General features: G+C 40.4%; 1 protein-coding gene across 2 annotated transcripts in view; it reads right to left on the reverse strand.

The window, feature by feature from the left end:
- LDLRAD4 (low density lipoprotein receptor class A domain containing 4) overlaps positions 1-13,014 on the reverse strand; it is a 246,397-nt gene that overhangs the window by 183,800 nt on the left and 49,583 nt on the right. The gene's annotated exons all lie outside the window — the stretch shown is intronic.

Genomic DNA, 13,014 nt, shown 5'->3' on the forward strand with positions numbered 1-13,014 from the left:
AACCCAAAACACATTATCAAGGATTGATTGTACACATTAAAGGAGATCTTCAGAAGGCAAATATTGCGATTTTGCTGAGATGCAAAGTGTGACCACACAGCTCTTTGAAGTGCAAAGAGGAACAGTGCTGAGGGTGTCATATGCATCTCTGAGAACATGATATGATTTACATTTCAAAAGCCATATTTAGCAGAGATGGGGGCAGCAATACAATAACAAAATTGCAGTTAAAAGCAAAAAGGAAAAATACTCAAGGCTCTCAAGTCTAGTCTGTTCAAAACTACAGTGAGATTATTAGCATTTCATATAGCTGCCTCCCTTCTATTCCAGAGCAGAAGGGAGCTGTCTGCCAACACTGTATACGCGATTCTAACATCAGTCTTCTGAGGTTAAAAACCTCTGTACGTCTGTGCTGTTGATTATCCATTTAAAATCTCAATTGTAACGCAGATGATGCAACTCGGATGTCTTCAGACATCCAGTAATGTTAAAAATACCCACAAAGCTATACAAGAGAAAGGTGGCTAAGTTTTTCTTGTTTCTACTATTTTTGCATAGCATGGATATCAGCCACTCACTGAAAACTACAGATGCTGCAAAGCCGGCCTTTGAAAACTAGTATATATTTACTTATATGAGGTGAAGCTGAACAGCAGATAGGTACATGTTTATGAAAAAAAAAAAAGGGGAGGGAAACAAAGGAAGAAAGAAAAGAGGACTTGGGAGAAGAACTCACTCACTTGCCAGCCATCCTGTTCCTTCATGTGGTAATGCCTGGCTCAGTATCTCCCAATTCAATGGCAGAAGCAGGTTGAAAATATATCTATGATGATCTTATGATCTGCTAATGGATTTTAGCTAATGAGTGTAGCCAAGGCTTTCAGTACTGCATGGGACTCAAGGTCCATCTATTGTCAGTCCCAGCATCTGCTGCTTCAGAAAATAGCAGAAGACTAGGCTCAGCAGGCAGCTATTAATAACCTGCTACCCTTCCCCAGATGCAGTTCACTCTTTATGCTGACCTGCATGACCTAGAGCATAGTCTTTTATACACTTATACTCTGAAGTTCAAGGCTGAATATCTCAGATGGTCCAAAACTGAAGAGAAGATTCTCATGCTCCTTGAGGCACCTTCTGCTCTGCAGGCAACGCCACGTGCACTGCCAGCGGGCCCTCGAGGCCTTCATTAGGGCTCTTACTTGGGGGACAAAAAGATCTCTTCTCAGGTGTGACACTGCAACCAAGTGAGCCTGACACTTGAGGAATGTCATTCTCCTCAGAACACACTGAATGAAAGCTAGCTTACACATTTTTGTCTCAAAACAAGCACAGGACTAATTCGTTACTTGTACTCAAATCAAATAAGTTTATAAACCAGATTTAAGACATTTTTCTCATTTCTTACTCAAAAATCTCAACTTAATAGGGGAGAAAGTAGAAGTTCAGAAAAAAAAAAAAAAAGAAAACCAAACCAATGCCTTCCCATGTAATGTTGTCTTGTCAGAAAAAGCTGCATAGAACGTTTTAGAATAGTGTTTAAAACACTATTATTCCTGAACATCAGCTCCTCATGATGCTTTTTCAGCCCTTCAAAGTGCTCTATACAATTAATAACCATTTTTCATGAGGTTACTTTTTCTAAAATTCATACAACTGAGTATAATATACTTACAAAACAGCATGTATTTCTTTTGGCTCTTAACATTCTGCTAACTACTCTAGAATGACTACAGATGGATGTTGCACTCATTTCCCAAACTTTATCTCTAGAGGCCTGAGTTTCTGCTTTATAAAAGCAGTTCCATATTTGCATTCACATTTTCAGTCTTACAATTGTTGATTTTGGTTTATAAATCCACTATTTTGACGCCTTCTATTTTCAGCATTTTCATTTCTCTCCCCATCTTAGAGAATCTCAAGAGATGTGCACTAATACCTTAGCATCCAGGGAAACGATCTTATTGTTACATCTTTGTATTAGATATAACAAACTTCTTATTCTTAAAATAATACATTTACTTTCTGGAAAATTAATTTTTTATTAAAATAATTATTTTCCATATCTTCAACATTTCTGCTAAACTAGGTAAGAACCCAGCAGTGCTCCAGAAACTCCACAATGGAGGTACTTTCAGCAACCACTGCTTCTTCAGATAGAAAGATGTAACTTTAACAACATTACAGGACACTTACAGAGTTCATTCAGACCTTGAAATGTAAAAAGTAATGCACTACATCAGGTTTAAGCCCTTCCTTAAGGACTCAAGTGAAAGAAGATATTGACATCTCTTGATTGTCCTAAGTGAGCATTTTCTATCACTGTTAACACACTCTTCTCCCTTGGCAGATAATGAACTCAGAGGTGGCTGGGAGGATGTGAGCAAGGAAACAGAGAAGGCTGCTGGGGCAAGCCTGTGCAGTTCGCTTGCTGGCCCTCTTCAAAACTCAACACCTAGTTCAGTGGTTATAAAATGCTTCACACATACTGTTAAGCAGACTATTCAATTAGTATTTGCAACAGGCAGGCCTTTCATCAGTCACATCTGCACAACAATTTCAGATCTCTCAGATTTTGAAAGCACCCATTTTGAAGATGACAAAGCAGCCTTGCTGGTACCACAGCAAATCAGGAAAATGGCAAATCCCATTTTTAACAGCATGCAGAGCTATGACTTTTCTATTGTACTTTACATCATCTAGAAATTTTCCATTAAATTTTAACTGATGTTTTAAGAGAGGAGGTTTGTGTTTGTTTCCTAACAGACTGGCATGTTTGCATGCACAGAACAGGTTGGGACCTCTGCTGACACATTTCGGTGTGGCTCAGCCACCTCCAGTGAAGCTAGGCATTTATTCTTTTATACCATTGTGGTGCAGAAATGTTAAGCCAATCTGCTTCAAGGACCAGAAAGTGAAAATATGTATCTGAAAAATAGAGTGGAAAGTAAACAATACTGATAGAACTACAATAAAGTGTGATCTTTGATGTAACTATTGTATTTTCTACAACCTGCAGAGACACTGGTGGGAAGACATCCCATCATACTGATTAGATGGCAAAGAGAAAACATTGACTAGAAAAACTAGAGATTTTCCTTTTGCTCCATCTGTTACTTCCCTTCCAACTGCAACAGGTATTCAGCTTCCACTTCTGCTTTCACTCATCCACTACAGTGCTATGTGAGTCTCAGAAGCAAACCAAAGCAAAACATTACTGTTGTGGTTTAGGCCCAGCCAGGAACAAAGAACCACTAGCAGCCTCCCCCTCACTCACTCCTCTCCCTCCTGACAGGAGGGGGAAGAAAAAAAATACTGAGGACCTTTGGAAAAAACCCAAGGACAGGGAGGGCTCACTCGCCACTTACAGTCCCAGTCAAACAAGGAAGGGGGGTCCATGCCCCAACCCTCACCAGAAGGGAGAAAGTGGCCATGCCAGGCTTCAGCCCCCACTGCCTCCTTCACCCCACTGTGGCCACAGCTCCTACACACTACAAATTTCTGCTCTTGAACAGTGATGGCAGAGGCACCAGAGTGGCCCAGTCTGGCTGGAGGTGGGTCCACCTCAGAGCCAGGGGAAATTCTGATAACTGCTTACAGTGGCCCCCTCCCCCTGTTACCAAACAAAAACCATCTCCACACAAACCCACCACAAATGTGTTTTATAAATATGTAGCTGTGCTATAAAGATTTTTGGCTTCTCTGCACTTAACGTGATTGAATATCTAGAGAAAAAACAAATCCATTTGTATTTATCCTCTCCACTTTTATCAGATTTGGTCCTGGGAAAGTCACCACCATCTGAACCTCACATAAGTTGCAAACAGAAAATATTTTGACTACTTAACACCTCATGCAAGTTATTTGTTCTCATGGTACATTTAGCTAGTCAGCCTGCTATTCTTCTTTTCTAAACATTTGAAGATGCAGTATTAAAAGGCCACTGTAAAAAACAATACGAGAGAGAAAAGTGGCCAATGGGTGTCTTTGAATCCTGCAATAATATCTACATTTTATGAAGAATTTTGCAATCATCAGTCAGGGTCAAGAAGGAAGAAGTGAAATAGTGCTTTTTCCAAGATTGTTATCTCTGTAATGTCTGGAAAAACTCAAAAGCACTGGCTGACATATAAATACTGCAGCTTATTTGGGGGTTTTGTTTTGGTTTTTTGTCTTTCCTTTCACTATATACACAGTCTGTTTCTCTGGCCACATGTTGTTGGTTCATTGGATGTGTTATCAGAAGGGCTACAGCCACAGAAAGCATTTCCTGTGATAGCCCTTTGGCAGGAGACATCTTGAAGGACAGTATTTTGCTAAGGTGTTTAACAAATTTCATAACAGGACTATCTGTAGAGCATGCCCACACATTCACATTTTTGAGAAGGCCACTGAACAGCTTGTGAATTGTGGTTTAACTTAACTCCATCAAGTGAGGACTCGCTCCTTCAATCTCTAGTTTTAAACTGAAAGAAGTGTTAAAGTCTGAGCTAACCTGCTCTGCTGTTGCTGTGGTCCCTGCAAAAGGCAGGTGCCAAATGGTAGCAGACCTTCTACAAGTGCTCGGCACCACTGCCACCACCATACTCTGTGGCTAAAAACAGGACAGAAGCAACTCTGGCCAGGCTGGCAGCATGACTCCAGCTCACCAGGAGATTTAAGCATGTCTCCAAATTTAAGGAAAAAAAGTAACAGGACTGAAGCCAGGACAAGTACAGAACTATTCCACATACTTAAATACTTCACTGAAGTACGGTCTATACTTCCTGCAGGTTAAGGCAGCATACATTTGAATATATACATTTAAGAAGTTTCTGGCTGGAAAAACACTTCCATCATTTTGTTTTTCTAATGTTGTTTGTAAAAATATATTTCAAAGTTTGCTAAAGCAATTTAAAATGAAGCACATGTGCACACATACAGCTCATCTCTCCATCCCCTTCTGGATCCACTGAGAGCTTTCCAGGCTTTGGTTTTACTTCTCACAGAGACTTCTAAAATAGATATTAATACCTACCAGCTACAGCTATTCTTTCTTAGGTGGTAAGGCCTGTGTTTTACTAACATGTGATCCTCATTTATTTTATTTACTTCTCTCTATAACTTGTCTTCACTCTAAGATAACATTGCACCAATGCTAAGTGAATTCTGGTTCTTGGGAAACACTGCTCCTTAACTTGAAGACTGCTTAAAAAACTCAAGGCAACTTTCACAGGAGACCGTAAACACATCAATCTGAAAAATAGATGTTTAAAATACGTTTATCTAATTGCATCTTTCTCACACACACATACACATAATTTGTTTTCACTTTCTAGCTTCAATATTTGTATAGGTCAGCTGTGACTTTTGAAACAGCTGCTGTATTTCACTGTCTTGGTGCATTTCAGTGACAAACAAAATGAGTTCATATGTTCTGTTATACATATTTTAATTTCTAAAGACACTTTCAAATACTTTTCAGGTTCTTTAGGAATAGTGTCCAAGCAACTTTTTTGCTTCCTTTTTGTTATAGCACTCCCTTAATTGGAAGACAACCAAAGCAAGAAACAGTCTTTCTTCACTAGTTGAAACAGGAAACATCTTGAGAAGAAAGCATGTGGCCAAAACCAAGCATTGGTTTTGCCAGCCTATTAAGAAGACATTCTATGAAGTAAAATATATCCTCAACACCAGCACATACTGCAAAAAACACTGCAGACAAGGAGTAGTTAAAAGAAAAAGGATTAATGTTACAGCACACATATTTCTCTTCCTCCTCCTCTTGTTTATTTCTTTTTGGAGCAAAGCAACAAACTGAAGAACTTATACAAACATCATTCTGTTTAGTAGCTTTGTGCCAAAGTGAATAGCCTCTGGTAATCTGATAGCAAGGCGTATTTCACTTGAAGAAATCCTATAAATAACTGATTACACAAAGGAGCATGCCACATTTCCTTCCATTAATCTTGTTAAGTGAAATAATTAATTCAGGTCCTCTATTTTCTGTCTCTTCAAATAAACTAAAGAGCCATACATTTTACCATAGCTGTACTGACAGAATGCAGTAAAACACCAGTGGAAGTTTACTAAGATCTCCATAACAAGCTACTGAGTAATTATTATTATTGGATAATTATTGGGAGAAATTGTACAAGCTGTGTTATGCAAGGCAAATGAGAAGATTGTATTGTTTATTTTTGGACTTTAATAAAACTATAATTACCAGAAGTTGTCACGAGAAATGATTAATCATGCTGCTTGATGAACTTGACCAGTCAGAGAAAAACCTGAGCTCTGAATTTTATTTGCCAAAATAACAAGAAGGTAGTAAGAGCAGAATCCAGTCTTAATTAATCTCTTTCTAAAGCAAGACAGGGACAGTATTTGAATTTCCAGAAAGCTGGTATAAGCAAAAACTACACTGAGCAGATCGGAAAAAAGATCACAAGATTTTGACTGGTATTCCTGTGACTTCCGTGAGAAACGAGCAGTTGTCAGAAACTCAGGGGATTCTGCGTATCTCAAGACTTTTGAGTATCCAACATCCAGGTACACTCCAATGGGCGTTTAGCATCCCTCCACACCACCAGAAGAACTGTGGTTGTGAGTCATGGCTGCAGAACCTGACTATGCTGATAAGTAGCAGTCAGGCAGGGAAGTTATTGGTTTAACTCTGCTGTGCTGTGTAGGACGTGTGAGCAGGGAGGAAACACCTTAGGAGAACAGAATATGGCCACTGTCAATCTGCTGTTAAAACCACTGTCAACGTGGAACCAAGCATTAAGATGAGAGACACATTTCTTTCCTCCTCCTCTCCTGTAGCAGCTGAGTGCTGCTTCATCAAAATGTTTCTTCTGGCTTCCTTTCACCTCATTTTGAGAACCCACTGCACAGACACAGCAATGTATGCTGTTTACGAGTTCTCTATTTTCCAAGTATGCATTACACATTTGCTATCTTTTCACCAGTGAACACAAGCTTCCCAAGTTCTTTACCTAGGTTTTTAAGTGTAACAGGAGCACATGGTCATTTGTCTCCACTGAGAGCACTTGCTTAAGAGAACCAAATGGGCAGTGCTCCTTCCTTTCAGCAAATGACAATTATGTCCACCATCCCCATCATACCTAGGAGATCCAGCAGCACTCATCCTCTCTCCAATGACAGCACTGTCTGTGTGAGAGCTTTGCACCTGCCAGGGACAGGGTGCACAGACAAAACCAACCTCTCCCACTGAACTGATTACAGCAGCTAAAATTCCTGGTATACACAATGAATCTACAGACACACATACCTACTTCACTCATAAAAACCAGACTTTGTTTCTACAAGCAGGAACCTCTGCACTCTGTTCTGGAAAGAAAATGCACAAGACAGTATCTCCCATGTGAACCTCTTAAACAGGATATGGACACACAATAGCCCAGTCCTCCCACTGAACAGTACTGGTGACTAAGTAAACATATATGGGAGTCTGAAAATTCAGAGTTAATAGGAGGATTTACCCAACATTATTCCAACTTCTGTTCACAACATTTGGTATGAAGCAAAAAGCACAACACAACACTCATTTTGGCAAATGCAAAATGCAGAAGAGAACAGTAAACCTGTGCTGACTGTAATGAAAAATGAACTGGTGCTGAAGAGACACTCAAGGGGCATGGAAGCTGTTGAAGAATAAAACTACTATCTTGGAAGATAAAACTATTATCTGTACAGCACTTGGGTTTGCTACATACAACACTGGGAAGCAAGGATGTTCAGCCACTCTCAAGAAAGATATAGCATCCTAGGCACTTGAGCCATGACCAAAGAAAATCCCCTTCTGCTAATGAATAAAACATGAACTACACAATTGAGTTAGCATAAACTGCCACCATATTAATTGGAGAAGCACTGATAGGAATTTCATAACTTTCTGGAAGGCATTATCAGTCAGTGCTAAGAAAGTCCATCTGCTGTGAGCAGCAGCTGTTCAGGAGGGTAAGCAACAGAGAAGAAAGGTCCAACAGTATTTTATATGCAATACTACACAAAGCTAGCTCTAGTTTCCTATGAGTCAAGCCATGCCACAAGAATTCATCTGGTTTATTTACAGTGCCTCAGGAGCCAACATCATCTGCATGCTGTGCAAACAATTCAGACAAGCAAAACCCACATTAAAGAACCTGTAGACAGCAGTAGACACATTAGTGTTCCCAGCACTGCTGCGCGTGGCACAGGTGACATCGGCAATCTGCAGTACGGACGCAGTCAGTGCAGGAAGTCGGTCACATGTGGATGCCTCTCCTAACCTGAACAAGGTCTGCAACTATTTCAGACTGCCTACATACATCATGTATATGATACCTCACCTCCATCCCTGGAAAGGTGATGGAACAACTCATCCTAAATGTTGTTACTAAACATATGAAGGAAAAGATGGTTATCAGAGGAAGTCAACATGGATTCACCAAGGGGAAATCCTGTTTGGCCAACCTGATAGCCTTGTATGAGTACATAACTGGTTGGCTAGATGAGGGGAGAACAGCGGATGTCATCTACCTTGACTTCAGCCAAGGCTTTTGACACTGTCTCCCACAACATCTTCATCAGAAAGCTCAGGCAGTGTGGCTTGGATGAGTGGACAGTGAGGTGGATCAAGAGCTGGCTGAATGACAGAGCCCAGAGGGTGGTGATCAACAGCACAGAATCGAGTTGGAGACTTGTGGCCAGTGGAGTTCCACAGGGATTGGTTCTGTGGCCAGTCTTGTTCAACATCTTCATCAATGACCTGGATGAGGGGACAGAGTGTGCCCTCAGCAGGTTTTCTGATGACATCAAACTGGGAGGACTGGCTGATTCCCCAGAAGGCTGTGCTGCCATTCAGTGGGATCTCGACTGGCTTGAGAGTTGGGCAGAGAGGAACCTCATGAGGTTCAACAAGGGCCAGTGCAGAGTCCTGCATCTGGAGAGGAACAACCTCATGCACCAGTATAGGCTGGGGATTGACATGCTAGAGAGCAGCTCTGCAGAGAGACACTTGAGAGTCCTGGTCGACAATAAACTAAACCTGAGCCAGCAATGTGCCCTCATGGCCAAGAAGGCCAATGGCATCCTGGGATGCATCAAGAAGAATGTGGCCAGCAGGTCGAGGGAGGTTCTGCTCCCCGTCTACTCTGCCCTGATGAGGCCTCATCTGGAGTCCTGTGTCCAGTTCTGGGCTCCTCAGCTCAAGAGGGACAGAGAACTTCTGGAGAGAATCCAGCACAGGGCCACCAAGATGATCAGGGGACTGGAACATCTTCCTTATGAGGAAAGGCTGCAGGAACTGGGGCTGTTTAGTCTGGAGAAGAGGAGACTGAGGGGGGATCTTATTAATATTTATAAGAATATAAATGGTGGATGTCAGCAGGTTGGGGCTTTCTATTGTAGCTAGCAACAGCACAAGGGGTAATGGGATGAAGCTGGAACACAAAAAGTTCCATTTAAACATAAGAAAATACTGTTTTACTGTGAGGGTGACAGAGCCCTGGCACAGGCTGTCCAGGGAGGTTGTAGAGTCTCATTCCTTGGAGGTCTGTCCTGCCTGGACACATTCCTATGCGACCTGATCTAGGTGGCCCTGCTTCTGCAGGGGGGTTGGACTAGATGATCTCTAAAGGTCCTTTCCAACCTCTACCGTTCTATGATTCTATGATAACAACACCTAAAACTTCTGTAGAACTACACCAGATTTCAGATGACTGAATAATCCCAGGATTTGCTGATCTATATTCTACCAGTTTTGATTCTCATGTTAAATTACAACAGTCTACAAGAAGCAACAATTTTAAACTCCTGCTTACCTCCACTAAGACCAAGTCTTCATTTTGCCTAGTACCTAACCAAACCAGCAAGTTTCAGTTTTATCTCCATTGTTATACAATGACTGATTCTGAACTCAGTGAACACTCCAGAAACACAAACCATTGCTGTAACATGGTCTTCAGCTGCCCTACTTTCCAGAGCATCTACTTGAATTTTATCCTCTGAATGACACTAGACAATAAATATAATAATCAAGAGCTTATATCAGGAGACATATTCAAGTTTCACCATGGTGGTTTCGCCCATGCCAGGCCAAGGAAAATTAACTTAGCTTTATTACTAAATAATCTAGACAACACTGAGGAAAGCACTCCTGCAGCATTTACATGTGTGTACTTCTAAGCCACACAGTCAATGGGTATAGGTAAATGCCACAGTAATTTTTAGTTACTACTAACCAGACAACTTTCCTCCAACTTTCAACCTGGGAATGAGAAAAGGAACAAAACAACAGTTTAACATTTCTCATATTTTTCTTAGAATTAGAGATTGGACAATATATTTTTGGGGCATGTCTCTTGACCTCTCTAGGCTTCCCATTAGTTAAGTGGATATAACTGCTGTCTGTGAATTAAGGAGCTATAAAATGGTTAGGGATCAGAGCTGTTACTGGTAAAATAGAGAGAAAAAGCTAAGGCAGAGTTTTGATTAATTTGATTTTGTTCTTGAGTGAGCATATTGCTACACAAATCCAAACCTACTCTATCAACACTGTAAAATCACATCAAAGAAACCCTTTTAACTAAGTAAGAGGTCAATGATTTTTCATCTGCAGGCAATACCAGCAAAACATACTCTCCTTTAAGCCTGGCCTTCTTCATAAAATCTGTTGGAAAACAAGTCACAAAATAACTCACAAAATTCAAGAGGAGAGCACAGCTGGGAAGCAGTATCCTGGGGTAATCAGCTAAATTTCATTTTCTAGAGAACTAAACAGTTCGTTCTGTCAAATCCCTCATTATTCAACATACAAAAGCAAAGAGGCTATTTTTTTCTTGTCCTCGAAGGACAGTTTTTTACATAAATAAACTGCATAAAGGCATGGGAAGTAATGCTGTTATCAGTTAAATCTGTGGGATTCCTCTAGCTGAGAAGTTCTTGCTTAGCACAGATGTAAGAACAGAATTGTGACTCCCTCACTTCACCCGTAACTCAGGAAGCACTTCTAATCCCCATCAGCAAAACCAAAACAACTCACCAAGACCACCATGTTTGTGGGTTTTTTAATCTAGTAGTCTATGTATTTTCTATCATTATTTTTAATAACAGATATATTTCAATATACCCTTGTCATATTTTTAAACCATACTTGCTACGCTCATATACAGTGTCTGACACATAACTGCACATTAACTGAAGAAGCCTGTTGGTAATGCAGCACTGGCAGCGCCTTCTTTGATAACTGGGAGGGAAAAACCCTCAGGTTTTTGAACCAACAACTCAAAAATGGTTATTTTTATCAAAGAAAGTTGGACTGCTTTGTTTCTCTCAAACAAACATCTCATTCAACTGTTCTCATACTATCCGTGCATTTAGGGAAATCTGACCTCTCTGCCTTTGTTCTGTGTTTCTCAATATCCTTTTAAGTATAAAACCATAATGCTTACTTTCGTATCCCCGTAAGATTACACGTGTGGTCTTTCAAGCCTACCTGCTAGTCTTCTCCCCTGACAACCCTCTGCAAATAAAGACAGATTCCTATAGGAAGGGCCTTCAGAGATGTAATCTGTAAATAATTATGAATTGTAATTAAAGCTTCACAGCTACAAATGGAAACACTGCAATCTTCTATTAGAAGAAAATAATGATCTCTGCAGATGAACAATCATTATCTTCCTTTTTCAGCCATGGAGTTGCAGCTTTATATTTCCCAGCTGTTAACCTGTTGTCAGTCTTAACATAAAAACAAAGACTATTTTTGGACTTTTTTTTTCTTTTTGAACAAATGGAAAATGTAATAAGAATCTGACTTTGTGCCTTTGATAATTAAATTTCCAATATCATGGAATGTTTTCTAAGAGGAGCATCTGCTTTCTGCATTGCAGCCCTACAGCTAAGAAAGCTGTGGACTTATTAATAAAATACAATAAAGAACCAAACATCTGGATGGGAAAGATGCACGGAAGGGGAGAAACTATCTTCCTCTCAAAATATTCAAGAAACAGCAAAGCTGATCCAAATAAAATGCTGTTTTTCTGTTGAGGAAGCTGCTGGAACCAATGATGCTGAGAATTCCCATTCCACTATATCCTGCTGCAAGATACAAGCGTGTTTAGAGGAAAAAGGGGTAAAGCAGGAAAAATCCCACCTGTATTCATCTATACCACATTGTTGAAAGCTCCTAACAGTACAATCCATTCCCATGCCCAAGGAACAGGCAGATGGGTGTACATAAGTTCTTTCTGCGAATAGCGCTGGCAGAAAAGGGCTTCATATCAACACTTCAAATACTGAAAAGAGAAACAGGACAAAAATAAAGCAAGAAACACTAAGATCCCAGAAGAGTTAAATAGCTAGAATTTTGGATCAACAATTTGAGCATCTTACATAACACAGTTCATCATATGGTACCCAGTCACTCATGCATCAAGAGCAGAAACTGGGTTAACTACAAAATTTTTCAGAAACAAACTGAAATCTTAATTTTAAAACACTTCTAAATGTGCCAAATACTTTGGTACACTGTTCAAAGTCAATTACCATAAAACCAAATACCTATGCTTTGCATTCTTTTTGAATGCAAGATCTGTGGGGCTGTAAGTTGATCCTGCAAATACTTTCTGTAAGGGTATCACAGAATCATAGAATCATAGAATGGTAGGGTTGGAAGGGACGTTTAGAGATCATCTAGTCCAATCCCCCTGCAGAAGTAGGTTCACCTAGATCAGGTCACACAGGAACATGTCCAGGCAGGTCTTGGAGACAAGGAAGGAGACTCTACAACCTCCCTGGGCAGCCTGTGCCAGGGCTCCCTCACCCTCACAGTAGTTTTTTCTTATAAATGAAACTTTTGTGTTCCAGTTTCATCCCATTACCCAGTACTTCTTCACGCCATTGACCTAAGGAAACACAAAGGTGTCAGAAAATCTTTCCGACAAAGCATGGTCATCCCAGAACCTACAGGTAAACTGGAGTCTCCTGCTCAGCAATGGTGCACAGACTTAACTGCATTATCCAACCTCCAGCTCA

Source organism: Colius striatus, chromosome 4 (genome assembly GCF_028858725.1).
Source record: "Colius striatus isolate bColStr4 chromosome 4, bColStr4.1.hap1, whole genome shotgun sequence".
Classification (NCBI taxonomy): Eukaryota; Metazoa; Chordata; class Aves; order Coliiformes; family Coliidae; genus Colius; species Colius striatus.